General features: G+C 41.4%; 1 long non-coding RNA gene across 1 annotated transcript in view; it reads right to left on the bottom strand.

Moving 5' to 3' along the window:
• The window catches only part of LOC310757871, a 31,198-nt gene extending 27,876 nt beyond the window's left edge, over positions 1 to 3,322 (bottom strand). The window contains exon 1 of the long non-coding RNA XR_014545523.1: positions 3,092 to 3,322. This is a non-coding gene — a long non-coding RNA (uncharacterized lncRNA). The remainder of the gene's footprint in view (positions 1 to 3,091) is intronic.
• Between the last annotated feature and the right edge of the window lie 13,674 nt (positions 3,323 to 16,996).

Here is a 16,996-nt window from a genome sequence, read left to right on the forward strand (position 1 = left end):
TAATTTATGGCTATGAATTTAGAATGGAAGTGCACATTGTTACGTTTTCAACGAGCAACTCTTGCACAAAAGGGAAAACCTCTTGGATATTCCAGACACTACTCTTGAGTAAGGAATCTTATAGCTGCAGCTGAATATGACAGTAGTCAGTAACATTGCATGGTTACATTATGTAACTTAATTTTAGATGGTTTGCAAATAACAAATCACCATTGTCATCTGTAATGATGATAAAAACAAACACTTGAACTTTCATTATTGACGTTTCCCCCTTAGACATCTTAGCTTTAGAGTTCACTGTAGCCTAAAAATTAGACTGTAAATATAACATGGGGAGCAAGTAGAGAAGACATTGGGAATGAGTGGGAAACAGATTATTCTCTTTTTCCCCATCCCAAGACCTAATGGAAGTGTCTTCTTCTGTGTACTGCACTTTAAGATGAACACATCAGAATAGGTTCAGAGGAGGGCAGTGAAGATGGTCTGTGGTACAGAAACTAGTCCTCTGAGAAACAATCAAGGGAACTATGTTTGTTTAGACTGGAGAAGAGAAGAATGAGGGAAAGTATTATAGCACTCTTCAAATATCTGAAGGGCTATCACATGGCAGAGGGCAAGACTAGATCTACTAGACTTCACAGGAAAGTAGATTTCAGTGGAATATTAGGAGAAACTTCTTAATAGTATGGATAGTTTGACAATGGAAACAATTACAGAGGGAGGAGGCTCTCCCTTGCTGGAAGTCTTCAAACACAAGCTAGACAGCCATCTACTAGGCTTTCCTAAGCCTGGAATTCCTGTATTTATTTGTTTATGGTGTCCCTACACCATCCAGTTCTCTGGGCAATATCCCAAAATATTTTTAAAATATAATATCAACAATAAAATGCAAATAAAATGGCCCAGATCATGCATAATGATAAGTCAAACCATGGTTAGGTGTGAACAAATTAGGACATGGGGACCCAAAGCAAAAATTACAGCAGCTTCACTCTTACCCTGGTCCTGTTGCTGCTGTGCTAACTGAAACTATGTCATGGCTTGGCTTTACATTAGATCTGAACCTTGTTCCATTCCAGACAAACCATGAGCTGTAACCAAAGTTTGTTCTTGGCTGACCACTTGTGGCTTGTTTTGGAGCAAAAACCATGAGCCCAGGTTCAGATGAAACCAAACTTTATTTTAGCATCAGATAGCATGGTACCAAATTTCTTCAACCTTGGGTCCCCACATGTTGTTGGATTACAACTCCCATCATCCCTCACCACTGTCTAAACTGGCTGGGGATGATGGGATTGTAGTCCAACAACATCTGGGGACCCAGGGCTGAAGAATTTTGCTGGTACAGGGCATTTAGTTCTGGAATGCCTAGCAATTAAGGGACCCTTTTAAAGCAACCTGAACCAAAATTACCACCAGAAAGAAATATATTGTGGTATAAATGAATTCTGAACCAAATTGCTTGTGTTTAGAATCATGAGAAGGCACTAGGGAGCTTCACAGCCATATGTGGCTTTTGCTACTTTTACAATTTGAAGATGAGAGATTAAATTGTAATGAAAAGCAGCTCTCCTTGCCAGAAAAAAAATTAGAACCTCAATTTGTCTGGGCCCCAGTTCACCACTTGGGTTATTCTGTTTTGTCTTTTAAGACTGCTTATTCTCTGAAACAAGGACTGTCCATACGGGTTTTCAAAGTGTCTTTTACAATAGGGCCATCAGGTGCCATTGTAATATGAGTTGCCATTGGCGGTGTATCAGAATTAATCACTCTCATAACCCTCCTATACTTGCTTCTGCAGTAGACAATGGTGTTCTTCCTACCAAGCTGTTTCAATCTCTTTGTTTCCCTACCCCAACCATGGCTCCCAACCCAGGGAGGTGAAAATTGGCTCCTATCTCTTTCTGGCTTTTGGAATAAAAAGAAGTACTAATTAAGAAAATTCATTAGGAAAAGTTAATCATCTCTCTCACTGTCTTGGGTTTAACAAACCTTCCAAGCATGAAAAGGGATTGGGAGCTACTGCAGTCCCCAATTAAACCAGCCCTTCTCTGTTGTCTGTTTGGTAAAGCCTGCTTTGCCTTCAGCACCAGGGATAGTGAAACTGAATATTATCTGTTCCGGCCCCTCCTGAAAGCACACATACACTAATTATGCAACTGAAATATTAAAGTGTGAATTTCTGTTATTATTTTTTTAATGTACTTCTCTCTCTCTCTCTCTCTCTCTCTCTCTTTTTACAGTTACCACAGATAAATAATTGGGTGTGTTTCACCCCTCTCCCAGTTTTAGAATTTTGAATCCAAATGTTTAATCAGAGACTGTGAAGTGTGGCTGGAACTCACAAGATGTGTATGAAAAGTGGAGAACTTATGGTAAGGATGAGGACAACAAGACTGAGATTATGGGACTGGACTGACATCTTGCATATTGATAATTTCAGTTTTTGCCATTCAAAATAATAATAATCAAACACCAGTGCACAGTTACCTGGGAGTAAGAGCCACTGAACTTACTTCTGAACACACATGCATAGGACCGCACTGCAAAAAATCTCATTAACTAGAAAAGGGTTGGGTGGGCTAAGCAGGGTTTACTGTGTTGCTGTGCCTCAGTTCCCTGCATTGCTCTTCTGCACAACTACCAGAATCAGGGGGCAAGTAAATAGAAGCAAATTTGTTTCTTTCGCAGGGCACACAATTCTGTTTCTTTCGGCAAAGGAAATACAATCCTGCATGCTCCATACCAGGGGTCAGCGAACTTTTTCAGCAGGGGGCCGGCCCACTGTCCCTCAGACCTTGTATGGGACCAGACTATATTTTTTTGGGGGGGGGATGAACGAGTTCCTATGTCCCACAAATAACCCAGAGATGCATTTTAAATAAAAGGACACATTCTAGTCATGTAAAAACACCAGGCAGGCCCCACAAATAACCCAGAGATGCATTTTAAATAAAAGGACACATTCTACTCATGTAAAAACACGCTGATTCCTGGACTGTCAGCGGGCTGGATTTAGAAGGCGGTTGGGCTGGATTGGGCCCCCGGGCCTTAGTTTGCCTACCCCTGCTCCATACTGTAGATTCCACACCTTGTGAGAGTCTGATGCCTTCCAAAACTGCTCCTTGTCATCAGCAAATTGCCCTGACCACATCAGAGCTAAGAGGATTGACATTCACTCAATAATAGAGGCCACTCAAGTGGTTGCCAGGGGCAACAAGCTTCAAAGGGCGCCTTCAGGAACACACATTCCTTGTGCTTTCTTTGGAGATTTGTGGCAAAAGGCAGAAAAATGGAGTGGAAATTGCATTTGGAGAGTTAAGGGAGACCAGGAAAGAAAACCCCTTCACTTGCCCGCTCCGCTAGCTTTCAGCGTTGAGTATTTGAGGTGGCGGTAGGAGTTGACATTTTAAGTCTGCCTCTCTGAGTCTGCTGGTTTTCCTTAACCTCCACTTTCTCTTTTGGAAACAAGTGAGCTGTTCCACCCTACCCTAACATTCTGCCAAATTCTATGCATGTTTACTCAGAAGTAATTTCCACTGTGTTCAATAGAGCTTACTCCAGGTAGGCAGAACTAGTATTGTACTTTTAGAGAATGGGCGAGGGAACTTGTGGTATTCTAGAAGTTGCTGGACTTCAAATCCCATCATTCCTGACCACTGGTCATGCTGGCTAGGGCTAATAGGGGTTGGAGTCTAGCAACACCTGGAGGACTGCAGAGTCACCATCCACCCCTACAAATCATTCATTTATTCCATCTATATACTACCTTTATCTTCCAAGGATCTCAAGGTGGCCCCCCCCAATTTTATCCTCACAACAGCCCTGTGAGGTAGGTTAGGGTAAGAGATGGTGACTGGCTCAAGGTCACCCAGTGAACTTCATGGCTGAGTGGGGATTCAAACTCTGCTCTCCCAGATCCTAGTCCAGCACTCTAACCATATGGCACACTATTTGGAGGTGTCCTTTCCCCCCCTCCCTGGGAATGGGATGGAACTTGACCTGGCTAACATTTAACTTGTACGTTCAACCTGTATTATGAGAGATATTAGACTAAGGAGTACTGCCTCTTTTAGTGGTAAGAGGGGATTGAGGAGGAGGCTGGTGCAGCGACTGATGTGTAACAAAAATACAATGTGGACTGCTCAGTTCTTTAAGGCATGTAAACAATGCTCTGTTGTGCAGTTGTGCAGTGGTGGTGATCTAGGATATAGGAGAACAGTATTTGCATAAGTCAATGTTCTACTGTTCTGCATATAATATGGTTGTGGAAGTGAGTTGCGAATTTTCATCTTCCCTTCTTCTATGGTGCCAAGAATACCTTGAGTTGACCTACACCCACCTGGCAAATGCAGGCAACACAATAAATATACCAACATGTTTAAACAACATACTGTACTTTTCCATCTATAAGACGCCCCCATGTATAAGACGCCCCCCTATTTTGGGGGACTCAAATTTAAGAAAATGGGAGGAGATGACACAGAGTTGTTGAGCTTTTTTTTGTGGAGGATTGCTAAGCTTTTGTGGGGGGGCTGCCAAAAATCGCTCACCAGCACACTTCGCAAAATCCACCTCCTGTCTGTCCCATCGCCGGCAGAAGCTACCAATCGCCCACCCAACTGCCGGAGCGCCAGCCAATCAACACCACCCATTGATGCAGCAAACAATAACACGCACAATAGCCGCTGACAGCCTCAGCAGCAAGCAATCAAGAATCCACCCTATGCACTACCCATGTATAAGACGACCCCCACTTTTTAGCATGATTTTTAAAAGTATGGTAGTTAAGGAGGCTGGAAAAGAGGCATTGCCAATTAAAAATAAAGTAGAAAAGAGTGCAGATTTAGGCAAATCAGGTAAAAATCTACAAAAAGATAGTCCAGGAAAGAATCTGAAGAACACATTGTTGGAAATATAAATAACAAAAGAAGCAACATTTTTATAATATATCAAAAGCAGGAAGCTGAATAGGGAGGCAGTTGAACTGCTAAATGTCAAAGGTATAAAGAGAGCATTGAAAGAACAGGGGAAAACTGCATATAAATGAAGTGAGTTCTTTGCATCTATTACTGCTGCAAAAGATATTCCCATACCTGAACCATTTATTTTTTTCAGGCAATACATCACATGAACTGTGCCAAACAGAAGTGACAAAAGGAAGATGCTCCAGCCAGGTTCATGTTAACATTTATTTGAGTTCAACACTCTTAGTGCAAACACGAGGAAAGCACTCTTAGATGTAATTTAAGAGGAAATTATTTTAGCGTCCACAATGAAGTAAGGCAGAAGTAGTATAAAAACAGCACTTTTTACATTCTCTGAAATATTTACACGTACTTGGTTTTTTTTACTTCAGTTTCTGCTTATTCACTTGGTGATACTAGATTCCCCCCCACTCCCACCCCGTTAACATAAAATGATGTACAACCATCATTATAAATGTCTTTGAAAATTAATAACTCCTCACTGAGAGACAACTTTGAATGTGGAGTGCCTTTACTAGTAAACAAAGTTCTTCCCAAACCTTTTCTACTTGGATAGCTTCTATCTGCCACCAGGAAGCAGAGCAGAGTCCAATTTGGAAACATCTCTCATTACAAAACTGAACTCTATCACGTTTGTGAAGAAAGGCAGGAAAAGGACTTCTGCACATAAAAGGCATATGATGAACAGTGGGGTATTGAGGCATGCTGTACAGAATAACCCCAACAGAAACACTGATCCTTATAAATTGTATGCCACCCTGGGATCCCATGAGAGAAAGGGTAGGATATAAATTAAATAACTAAACTAAACACCCCAGGGTACACTGAATACGTGCCCTATGGAACTCATACAGAAACACTTCTGATGCATCTTCTATGGAAGCATTCATGAGAACATAATACTGTAGCTTAGCCTAATGTTTACAAAAGCATGAGGACAGACTCAGCATTTATTGGTAGGAGGTGTAGTATGCATATGTATGCACACAAAGGCAGGTAATTTTGGACATAAAACTGTGTGGCCAGCACCCACAAAGATATGTAGATGTAGTTCAGGCACATAAATTAGTACATGTAAAGGGAACAATCACATGTCCCAACTATACCAAAACCATTCCCCCCCCCCCTCATGTGAATGCCTCTTTTTTTCCCTTGAGGAGTTTCTTTAAATGGTAAGTTTTATGTAGAAGGAGGGTAGAAATTAAAGGCTTGTTTTTGGAGTTGTGATTCCATCCTTTTAAGAAGGGCAGAAATAGGCAGCGTATTCAAACTCTTTCCAGATAGCAAGCCGACAGACTGTTTCAAGGGCTGCAAGCTGAGCGGATACTGGCAACACTGGCCAGCTCTTGGTGTCTGCTTTGACTAGCTCTTTCACACCCAGGATCAACTTGCCAGATCTGTCTCTGTTTATATTTATGGCTTATTCTAAGTCCTGGAGTAAAAACAAGGCAAGTGCTGCTTACGGCAGGGTTCCTTTCTCAAATCTGCGACAAGCTGCCAGGGAAGCATACTTGTGTATTCTCCTGTCAAATGTGGCACAGCTCCCTAGAACATGGAAGCAGAAGAGGAATCTATATCTATTCATTTAGATGTTGTACCATCTGTCCTTCACCTAAGGGTCCCAGAGGGAAAAATACAATGTGAAATTAACAATCTAAAATGTGGGGGTGGGGGGTGGGAACACAACAACAGCCATCTCACAACAAAATCAAACCACAGAACGATAAAACCACAAAGAAGCAGGGAAAGCAAAGTACTCTTAGTACCCCTTATGCTTCCCCAAAGGCTTGGACAAAGTGGTGAGTTTTCACCTGCTGCAAAAAAGAAAAGAAGGTTGACACGAGACACACCTCAGAGGGGTGGTCCTTCCATAAAAATGAAGCTACCTCAGAGAAAGACTGAACACACCATGGAGCCTGGGCATATGCTACTGTACTACTGCAAGGGCCACACAGTTTCCTTTCATCCAACTTGTTTCCTTATACACATCTACTGAGAAGCAAGGCCCATTAAGCCCAATGGGGTTTACTCCCAGGTATATAGGATTGCACCCTAAGATGCCTATTTTAAATCCACATAAAAACTGCTAAAATGCTAAGCCTAAAAGGAGTGATACCCAGAGGGTGGATTTAAGAATTGCCTTGCTGGATCCAGACTAAGAGCATGAGCTCAGTCATGTCTACTCAGAAGTAAATCCTGTTTAATTCAATAAGGCGCCCTCTCAGGTCAATGGAGTTAGCATTGCAGTCTAAAGCTACAATCCTATACCCACTTACTTGGAAGCGATATACAGTGATCACAATAAAGTCTAAACATTTCTAGATGTGGGGAAACAATTAATTATGGAGCTACCGTATTAGCAGAGGGAAAAGAGAACGTGTGTGAAGAGTTCAGGCAAAGAAGTGGGACCATGGACAGCTCCAAGTGGAGCTAAGGGGAAAAGTCAATCTGAACACAGACATTCAAAGCAGCAGACTAGCAAATTCATTGCTCCTCCAAAGATACGTGCAATTGGTGATTTAAATCAGCTTACCTCCACCCTCTCTAGGGAATTAGTATCTAAACAGACCATTATTGCTGAAACTTTGGTGGAGACTGGAGTGTAAGTGGCTCCTTCTTGCTCCAAAGGTTCAGAAGTAGAGTCATCAGGGCAATGTCTTGAGGCTATGGAAGTAGACACAATGCTGGTCCCTGGAGTTCTCCTTACATAGAGATCTGTGGCTAAGTGGCATCTTTCATGGTTTATTCTGCATCCAATCTCTCCCCTTCTCAGTGTCCTCAGATATTTATTCTGGTCATAAGGGGTCCAACCCCTGAGCTATGACAGGAGGTCACTAGAGGGAGCCTTTGATTTAATCCTAAAGGATGCCTAGGTTCTGATGCAAGATGAATTGCTGAACTGCTTGAGAACATGAATACTGTGCTATCAAATATATATATAAGGAAAGTTCATTGCAGTCACAATTATTTCCAGCTGGAAACATCTAAAAATGAGGGAATTAGTTAAAAGCAAGTGAACGTTAAGGCTTACAAGATAGAGAGTCAAATCTCTTTGAGCGTTTGGCAATGTTATAATGCATGATATGACTCAAAACATTTGTGCATCAGAAGAGGATATCTGGGGGCATCAAGAACCCTAATTAATGGAGAGCCTCCCTTAAGACAGCAAATCTGTCTTAAAGAAACTTCCTTGGATGAAGAGGAAGGAACACAGGTGACTGATGAAGAACAGCAAGTAGAGAATAGGGAGGGCTCTTACAGTTTTCTCAATGTAAGGAACAGATTACCACTTTTCTTGAGTTTTTAAATGAATGATCTCAATTCAGGGATGAGCAATGAGGTAGTCAAGTTTGCGAATGGCACCAAGCTATTCAGGATGATCAAATCTAAAGTGGAATGTGAAGAACTCCAGAAGGATCTCTCTAAAGTAGGTGAATGGGCAACAAAATGGCAAATGAGATCTGAAGCAAGTGGGTACAGTGATATCTATTGGGACAAAACAAATCCTAATTTTTCATATACAGTATTCTGATGGGAGGTGAATTTATTGTTACTCCCCAGGAAAGAGAAGCTGCTGTGGTAATGGAGGGGTGCATTACTGGGTGTGTGACAAATTCAGTGTGCAATAGTAGTGAAAAATGGAAGCAAAATGTTATGAATTATTAGGAATGGGATTGAAAATAAAGTAGCCAATATCATAGTGCCTCTATAGAAATCTCTATTGCACGACCACATTCAAACTACTGTGTAGTCCAGTCTCAAAAGGAATATCCTTGAACTGGAAATGGCACAGAAAAGAGCAACCAGAATGATCAGGGGGTTGGAGCAATTTCCTTATGAAGAAAGGCTGAAGCATGGTGGGTTAGCTTTAAAACAATAGCTAAAGGATGCTAGAGATTTGCAATTTTATGCATGATGACAGAAAGTAGGGAACAGGCTAAAGCTGCAGCCCTAAATACACTCACTAGTGAATAAGTCCAACTAAACACGGTGGGACTCTGTTTGGAGTAAATATGTAGAAGATTGCACTCAAAAGAAAGTACTTCTCCACACAACCTGCAATTAGCATAGGAAATTTGCTTCCACAAAATGTGATGGTTACTGGGTTAGATGACTTTGGGGGATTGGATAAATCCAATGATAATAGGTAGGCAAATGGGGATTGTCCATGATGACCACCTAGAACCTTCATTCTCAGATGCCTTTGAATATCCATTGTTTGAGTGCAAATGATGGGAGGGTTTCTTGCTGGCTATGCGGGGAAACTGTATTCTGAAAATATACTGGACTTGTTGAAAATTTAGTCTGATCAACACAGTCCAAGGTCCAATGCTGTGGGAGAAGGAAAGGACAGTATCTATTCATTATTTCCACCCTGTTCATAATTTTCATAAATCTCAATCACAATCCCCCATAGTCAGCCTTGCATTATGAAAACCTCTTTAGAAGACACAGTTCAGGCTCTGTTCATAGGCGAGAGGGGTTGGGATAAACAGGGATACTAGTTGGTTAAAGTTGTGCTAGCCACCACAAACCAGTGACGAGACTCACTGCTTGTTTTGCCAAAGGCTTTCTTTTCATGCCAGCTGCAGTGGCATAGCTGATGTGAAGGAAAACCAGGCGCCAAGCACCATCAATTAGGCTGGCACTCAAGACAGGGCTGGCATAGAACCAGCAGTTCTCTTTCAGGATCAGTGGTGGAAATGGCAGCTGGGAGAATAGGAGAAGAAAAGGAAATGATGATGCTTGAGAGGGAGCTTGCATGCCTATTTTATCTGTGCTTTCCAGGACCCCCTATCTCCTCAAGTCAGGAACATGCTCTCCCTTGTCAGCCTTGGCCTCACTATTATTGGCCATGCATCATTCCAGAGCATCAATGAAATGCCAAGCTTCAGGGTACTTTTGCAAGCTTGTTTATGTTGCAGCAATAACTAATGAATTAATTATCAAGGTGGAGCAGTATGATTTCAACCCAACAGGGAAAGTCGGGTTCTCTATGGAGGGAAAAACAGAGAAGGCTTTCAAGTAATTGGGGATGGGTGTGCTCTGTAGGTCAGAGAAAAAAGAACAAGTGATAGCCTAAGTACGTGAATATGTGACAAAGCTGAAGATGCTGAAATTCAAGGTTGTGACTACTCCAGAAAGTGAGAGACAGGTGACATGATTTATTTCATGGAGAAAGTGAGATGATACGGTTTACTTAAACTTTTGTCTATTTATATTTATTTATTGTTACATTTATATTCCCCCTTTGAATGAAGTGGCTCTTCACATAAAAGTGTTATGCATAAAAGCTTAAACTTTATGGAATACAATTAGAAACATATTTTTTTTAACTTATAAAATACACAAGCCGTATCAGTCGCACTAGCCTGACAGTATGAAGCCAATTCAAAATAAAAAAACATAAGCCACATCCAGACACCACAACAAACCATTGTTCATTGTGATGAGAATGTAGCATGGGAGATGGGGCAGCCTCGTGCTCATCCTTCAGATTCAAGGGAAGGAGGCTATTTTTTAATGTTATAGTTTATACCAACCACAGTTTCCTTTATTGGGGGGTAAAAGAGAAAACTGATTTGTTCCAAACCACAAACAAAACCTTTGAACTCTTCTCCTCTAATTCAGAAAGGAGGGAGGCAGGGAGAGGAAATGCATGAGCCTGAAGCCCACTCTAGGACATTACTGTAATAGCAGACCATGGTTTGATGTGACATCTAAATTTGGATGTCTTTGTCCTGTTTCTGGAACGCTGATAGAAAACTGACTTCATGAGTTTCTGCAATGGTTAAGGATCTCCACAATGCAGATGCCACTGCTGAGAAAGGCCATGTAGCTAACCCTCTTGATTTAAAAATGTAAGTACACCCGGAACGAAGCTTCACACATGACCTGTGTGCGGAGAAATGTTTTATCTACAAATACCGGAAGTGAGCTTTTTAAACTACATGTACTGATCAAAATTAAATTAAATTAAATTAAATGCTATAGGGAGCAGAACAGAGAGGCAAAGTGGTGAGAGGCAATGGTTGTTTCCTCTGAGCGTTCATGTTTCCTTTCCAATCTGACGACACTGTAGAACGACATGAGCACCACTGCCAACCCAAATCCCTTGCTGCAGACACTTTGCACCACTGCAATACATAGAAATCAGTGCTTCTAGATCTTTGCAGTGAAGCAAGGCGTCATTATTATTTATACAGGGCTATAACTAGATTCAGAGCTGTTTAATGGGTGAACTGCGCCAAACCATTATGGCTTGCTGCTGCAGAGAGCTTAGAGCTTAGAGTACAAAGCATATTTTTCAAAGCATATTTTCCTCCCTCTTCCAGCTGGTATGCAAACAATGTAAAATTCTCCAAAGTGGGATGGAGACTAGGTGGAGGACCCTGTGTGAGGAATCAGAGGGCCAGGGAACAGACGAGAGAGAGGGAAAGAGAAAGAGAGAGTACCGATGCACTGCTCTAGGGAAATGTGACATTTGCTAAATGACCACAGAACTCAAAGTATAGCTTATTTCAGGGAAATAAGTCAGCATTTAAGCATGGTTTGTTAGTAATTCACAGGCTGCCTCCCAATACTAGAACTCTTGCACTAAACAGTCAAAGGAGGGGTCATTTGTGAATATGGATAGCTAAAACAGGCCAAACAGATAATGCTAAAAAGCATGACGGGTGGAAGGGAGAGCAAGTGGGGAGGTGGCATGACAGATGAATCAATATTTTTCTTTCTGACAATCCATGACCTCCTACTGCAAAAGAATTTAAATGACAATGGGTTGAAAGGCTAAAGGAGGGGGGGATGAATCATCATCATAACCTCCAGGGTGATCAATATGCCAAATTGGAAGGATGCTGAGCTGTGGTGGGAGTAGCTTCTGGTATGCCACAAACCTTCTTGAAAGCTAAATGCTTTTAAATAAAATGGCTGTTGTCTTTTGGTTTTGGCAAAGAGAAACCTAGGTTTTATGTCACATCACATGTGCCCTGTAAATAAAACAAAAACACCTTCCTTTTGTTGCATTTAAAGAGCAAACAAGCAAGAAACAGAATGATAGGCCAGGTGCCATTCACACAAATAAGCCATGGTGAACAGTACACTGTTGAATTGATACTTAGGAAGCTTGATGAAAATAGGAGAATTGTTGATGTAAGGAAACCTATTAGCCCATCCTGCCAAACAAGCATTGTGCTTTGCAGCCTGCTCTCCACTTACTTCTTTGTCCAGAGTCGTTTAAAAGATCCCCAGCAATGAAGCTGTGATCAACTCCCATGGGAAGCACATGCCACAGACAAATGGATCACATTGTTAAATGTAAGAGCTGGTACTCAGCTGCTATTAAACTGAGTTGCCCATTCAGTAGAACTCCATCAGTCCCCTCCAGCTGAAGATCAAGTCCATTGATCTCAATTTACATCACATAAAGAGCTGCTTTGGAAAGTTTAAACAAAGGTTGCTTGCGAAGGTTTTTGCTCCTATTCCTTTCCCATTCATTTTCATAGAACAAGCGGACGTTTACTTTAACAGGCAGTATTTTCACCACAACAAACATTTCTTTTTAATACTACATTCTGATTTTGTGCTAGTTTGCAATCCTATATAATTTACTGGGTAAAAAGCTCCACTGAGCACTATAGGAATTACTTATGAATGAGCATGCATAAGATGGTGGTAAATGCCCTATTGAATCCAATGCAACACAAATCACTAACTTGGGCTTTCTTAATTTCAATGGAATTTAACCATAAGTAATTTTAGTTGGAACAGGGCCATGTTTCATTTCTATCGTATAAAAATGCAGATTAAAGTCCAAATGCATTGTAAATAATCAGACTTGGCATATTTTAAACAATGCATTTTATTTTGTTCTGCGAAACCTTAAGAAACTAATATTGAGATATGATAGACATCTTCGAATATCTAAAGGGCTGTCACATGGAAGATGGCGCAAACTTTTTTTCTCCTGCTCTGGAGGGCAAGACTTGAACCAATGGATTCAAGTTACAATAAAGGAGTTTTGGACTAAATATCAGGAAGAACTTCCTGACAGTAGAGCTGCTAAACAGTGGAACATACTACCATGAGAGGTGGTAGACTCCTTCCTTGGAGGTTTTAAAGTAGAAGTTGGATGGCCATTTGTCATGGATGCTTCAGTTGAGATTTCTGAATTGCGGGTCATTGGGCCAGATGACCTTTAGGGTCACTTCCAACCGTACAGTACTATGATTCTATGACTTCAAGCCCCATTTTTGGGAGGGATCAGCTCCACTCAGGAACTCTGATTGGGAGCTACCAAGTGGAACCAATCCCAGCAGGACTTGCATTTGGTATCAAATTTAAAAGATGCTAAATACAAGCATTGCTTGCCAAGGAGCAATCAGGAGCACATTTTAAATACACATATGATGGCAGATGGGTATAGCTTTGGGAAAACCATGGCCTAGTGTTAATATGAAAACCAGCCCATAGTCCTTCCGTACAGCGCATCATTCAAATGTGTAAATAAATTGCACAAAGAAATCTATGTTGTGTTCTGCACCACCTGTTGCAAACTAAGATATGACGCATCTCCAAGCACAGATGATATTCATTTCAAGATCAGCCAAATCCTGGCACTTCAATCTGAGTTAACCTAGGTTTGAATAGTGGGTGTATACACTGCTGCCACAACCTGCTTAACACTTATTTTTCAGGAATGTGTGCAGCACATTCTGCTGCTTGCAGTAAGCTTGGCAACAAAAACTTAGACTGAAATGGCACCAAAGGGGTGGTGGTGGAGAAAATCCAAAAAAATTACAGGTACAGGTATTTCAAAAGTGGAATCAGGAATGAAGATAAAATATTCAAAGGAACAGATTGTTACAGAAGGCAGAAAGGTGCTTAATGAAAGGGTTAATGTTTTCCTGGTGAGAAACTTGTTTTAAAAAAAAAGTGCCACCCTCAAACATGACGTGGGAAATTTCATTTCTGGAAAAGCCTGAATGCTCCAACCCAGGAGATTATCTGCTACAATTTAGTAACCAGTCCAAGCCCTACATGATTGAGCCTACGCAGACAATTGACCTGAAGCTCCAATATTTGGAACAGCAGCTGCCCTTATCCCCACCCCCAAACTCCACCAATGACATATCTCTTGAAATCATTGGTCTTGGTCAAAAGGAAACTGAAAACCACTGAACTGTTGACCTCTGCGAAACCATCTCCGTGAGAAACTTACACCGATCAATTCACGTTTGAGTTCCCAACTTATTCAACGCTCCTGTGGCGACAAAGTTAGCCAAAGCAGGAGGAGGGGGGGTTCACAGTGCAATGGCGGGGCTTGTTGCTGAGCCCTGTCACCATGGCATGCAAGAGGTCACCAGCAGGTTAGTGCCCAAGATAAAAACGTGTTGTCTTCTCTTGTCATATTCACCTCCACTTCTTTCCTTTCTATCACTAATCAGACATCATGTTAAGATGTTTCACAAAACCTTAATTAGAAGAGTTCATTTGAGCAGGTTTGAATAGGAACTCTGTCAAGTGGACTGAGACAAAGTTAGGAAGCTGTAAACACCCAAGTAATGATAAATGGCAGCCTTCTGTAGAGCTGAGAGTATGTGTCTATGGGGGAAACCACAGGGATCAGCATTAAGACTGATCTTCCTTAACAGCTTCATTAATGATTCAGAAGAGGAATTAAATAGCACAGCAATAAAGTTCCCAGATGAATGTAGCTCAAGAAGAGTTGGGTACACCGACAACAAAATTCATACAAAAGGGGCCTAGTTTAAAAGTGTGTGTGTGTGTGTGTAATACCTTGCTGAGCTTCCACTTGGGAAAATGAAGGCTAAGAACATTGCCACAATATATTACTGGGAGCAAGAGCTTACCAACATTCTGAAAAGGATTAGACATTTATATGCGTAAAAATCCAGAATTTATTAGGCAAAGTGATTTCAGATACATTTTAACCTCTTTTATATTAAGGGTTACAAAACGTTCACTTAGGGACAGCCTATGTTTTAATTACCTTATGCATCCCTCTGATGTGTGAGTTGAAGAGTGAAAGAGAGAAGTACTTATTTAGGGCAAAATTCTGTTGGTTTCTACTGCTGTATCTGAGGGAAATAATTTGAAATGCATATACTTGGGAGTAAACAGATAAATGCAATTAGGTGCAAAGCTAGATAGAAGTCGGTTTTTGGTGGGTGGTAGCTGCAAAAAACAAAACAAAAGCGATTGCAGTTTGAGTCAATGTACACAGCAACCATTGCTGCAAAGTCTAGTTAGTGTTAAGTGTTTTGAGGTGAGATGTACAAGAGTTTAAAGGTAAAGGTAAAGGGACCCCTGACTGTTAAGTCCAGTCGCGAACAACTCTGGGAGATGCCCAACAACTTGGAAAATGTCACTGCTTATACAACTGGAAATGTATCTAATTTTTAAATATGATACACCCAAAATTTTACTGAGCTCCATTAGAACCATCCTCCTTTGTGTTTAGCAAATTCTTTTGAAAATGTGATTCATTCTCCAAGTAGCACCCGAGTCAATGTGCTGAGATAATGGTTAAAAAAAAACCTGGTGTCAAAATGCCATCACCAGTGCAAGGGGACAGCCAATAACTCTTTCAGTGCCACTGGGACACAGCCCCCAAACAGGTAACTTTTACATTATATTCATTTGGTCTGTCAAATTCTAAGACTATTGCAACAGCCCTGATTCTGTTACCACACACAGTGCTGTGCCAGAGGGGGTGGCCTGGTGCTGACCTAGATTTTTTTTTTCTTTTTTTTTGGTTGCAAACAGTTCTTGAGGCTTTTGAAATGGAAGTGGGTCAGAGTTTCATAGCTTTGCCCCACTTTCCATGTTTTTAATGTTATTTCAGCTGAAGGGGTGTAATCCTTTTTCTGAAGCACTGCATCTCGAGGCCAATCTTTAAACTCAAATGTATCTCCTTAAGAATTTTATTTTGGGTGGGGAAAACCTGTTAAACTGCCCTATTACAAATGTAGGGGGGGATGTTTAGAAAAGAGCAGATCAAGATGAGAAAGTAGGAAATAATTTCAGAGAACATAATGATTAAAATGCTAACCAAATATAGGGAAGATACTTGAGGGGCATACATGCCATACAGACAAATTACTATAGAGGCTAAAATGGGGGAAACTATAATATATGGGGTGGTAATAAAAAGAGCTTTCCAACAGTGATATAATTTTTTGAGAAAATGCACAGACGCACCATTGCCTGGGACTTGAAACACACAGAGACAGAACGGAGTGTTAACAAAGCTGTACAATAAGCAACTCATCTGGAACAGCTGTAAAGAACCAGAATGACCTAGTGGTGGCCTCCTTCACTTTCTGCTTCCTTTCATTTTATGATCGTGTCACAATCCCAGCTCCTCTCCCAGCTTGGCTCTGTTTCTGTCATGCTGCGGAGCATTGTATGGCAGGTACGAGATGGCTGCCCCGGGGGGAAGATAATTTTGCTGAACTGTCCATGCTTTCAAACACAAGGCTAGGAGAGCTGGAATGGCTCCAGCCATAAAACCTGAAATACCCAACCGAAGACTTCTCAGGAGAACGCCAGGCAAACGAATGGCTGTCAACATCAAAGTCTGACTCAAACCATCTAGAAGGGCATAGGCGAGGGAAAAGACAGCCTCAGTGGGGCAGTTGCTGAGAATATCCTGGATGTTATCCTCTCAATAAGCCTTGCTCAGTTGTAGCTCATTCTAAATGTGGATGCACTGCGTTGAAGAGGCTCAGGATCTCAGGCCAGCATCCAGGGGCTTTTCAATATATCCTTGATCTGCAGGAAGCCTGATCTCAGCAGATCTGTGATTGCAAGAAGCTTCCCCACTTCCCCTTATGCAGCTCAGATGCTTCCACCTGGGTATGTTTCACACATGCAGCAAAATGAAGCAGATGAATCCTGAGGTGGGCAGTGCCGCAAAACAACTACATTAAGGAGAAGGGCTCTAGCATGTCAGGGGAAAGGGCAATATTTTAGCCTTCTTGCCA

This window comes from Podarcis filfolensis, assembly GCF_964270895.1.
Source record: "Podarcis filfolensis genome assembly, chromosome: 2".
Lineage (NCBI taxonomy): Eukaryota > Metazoa > Chordata > Lepidosauria > Squamata > Lacertidae > Podarcis > Podarcis filfolensis.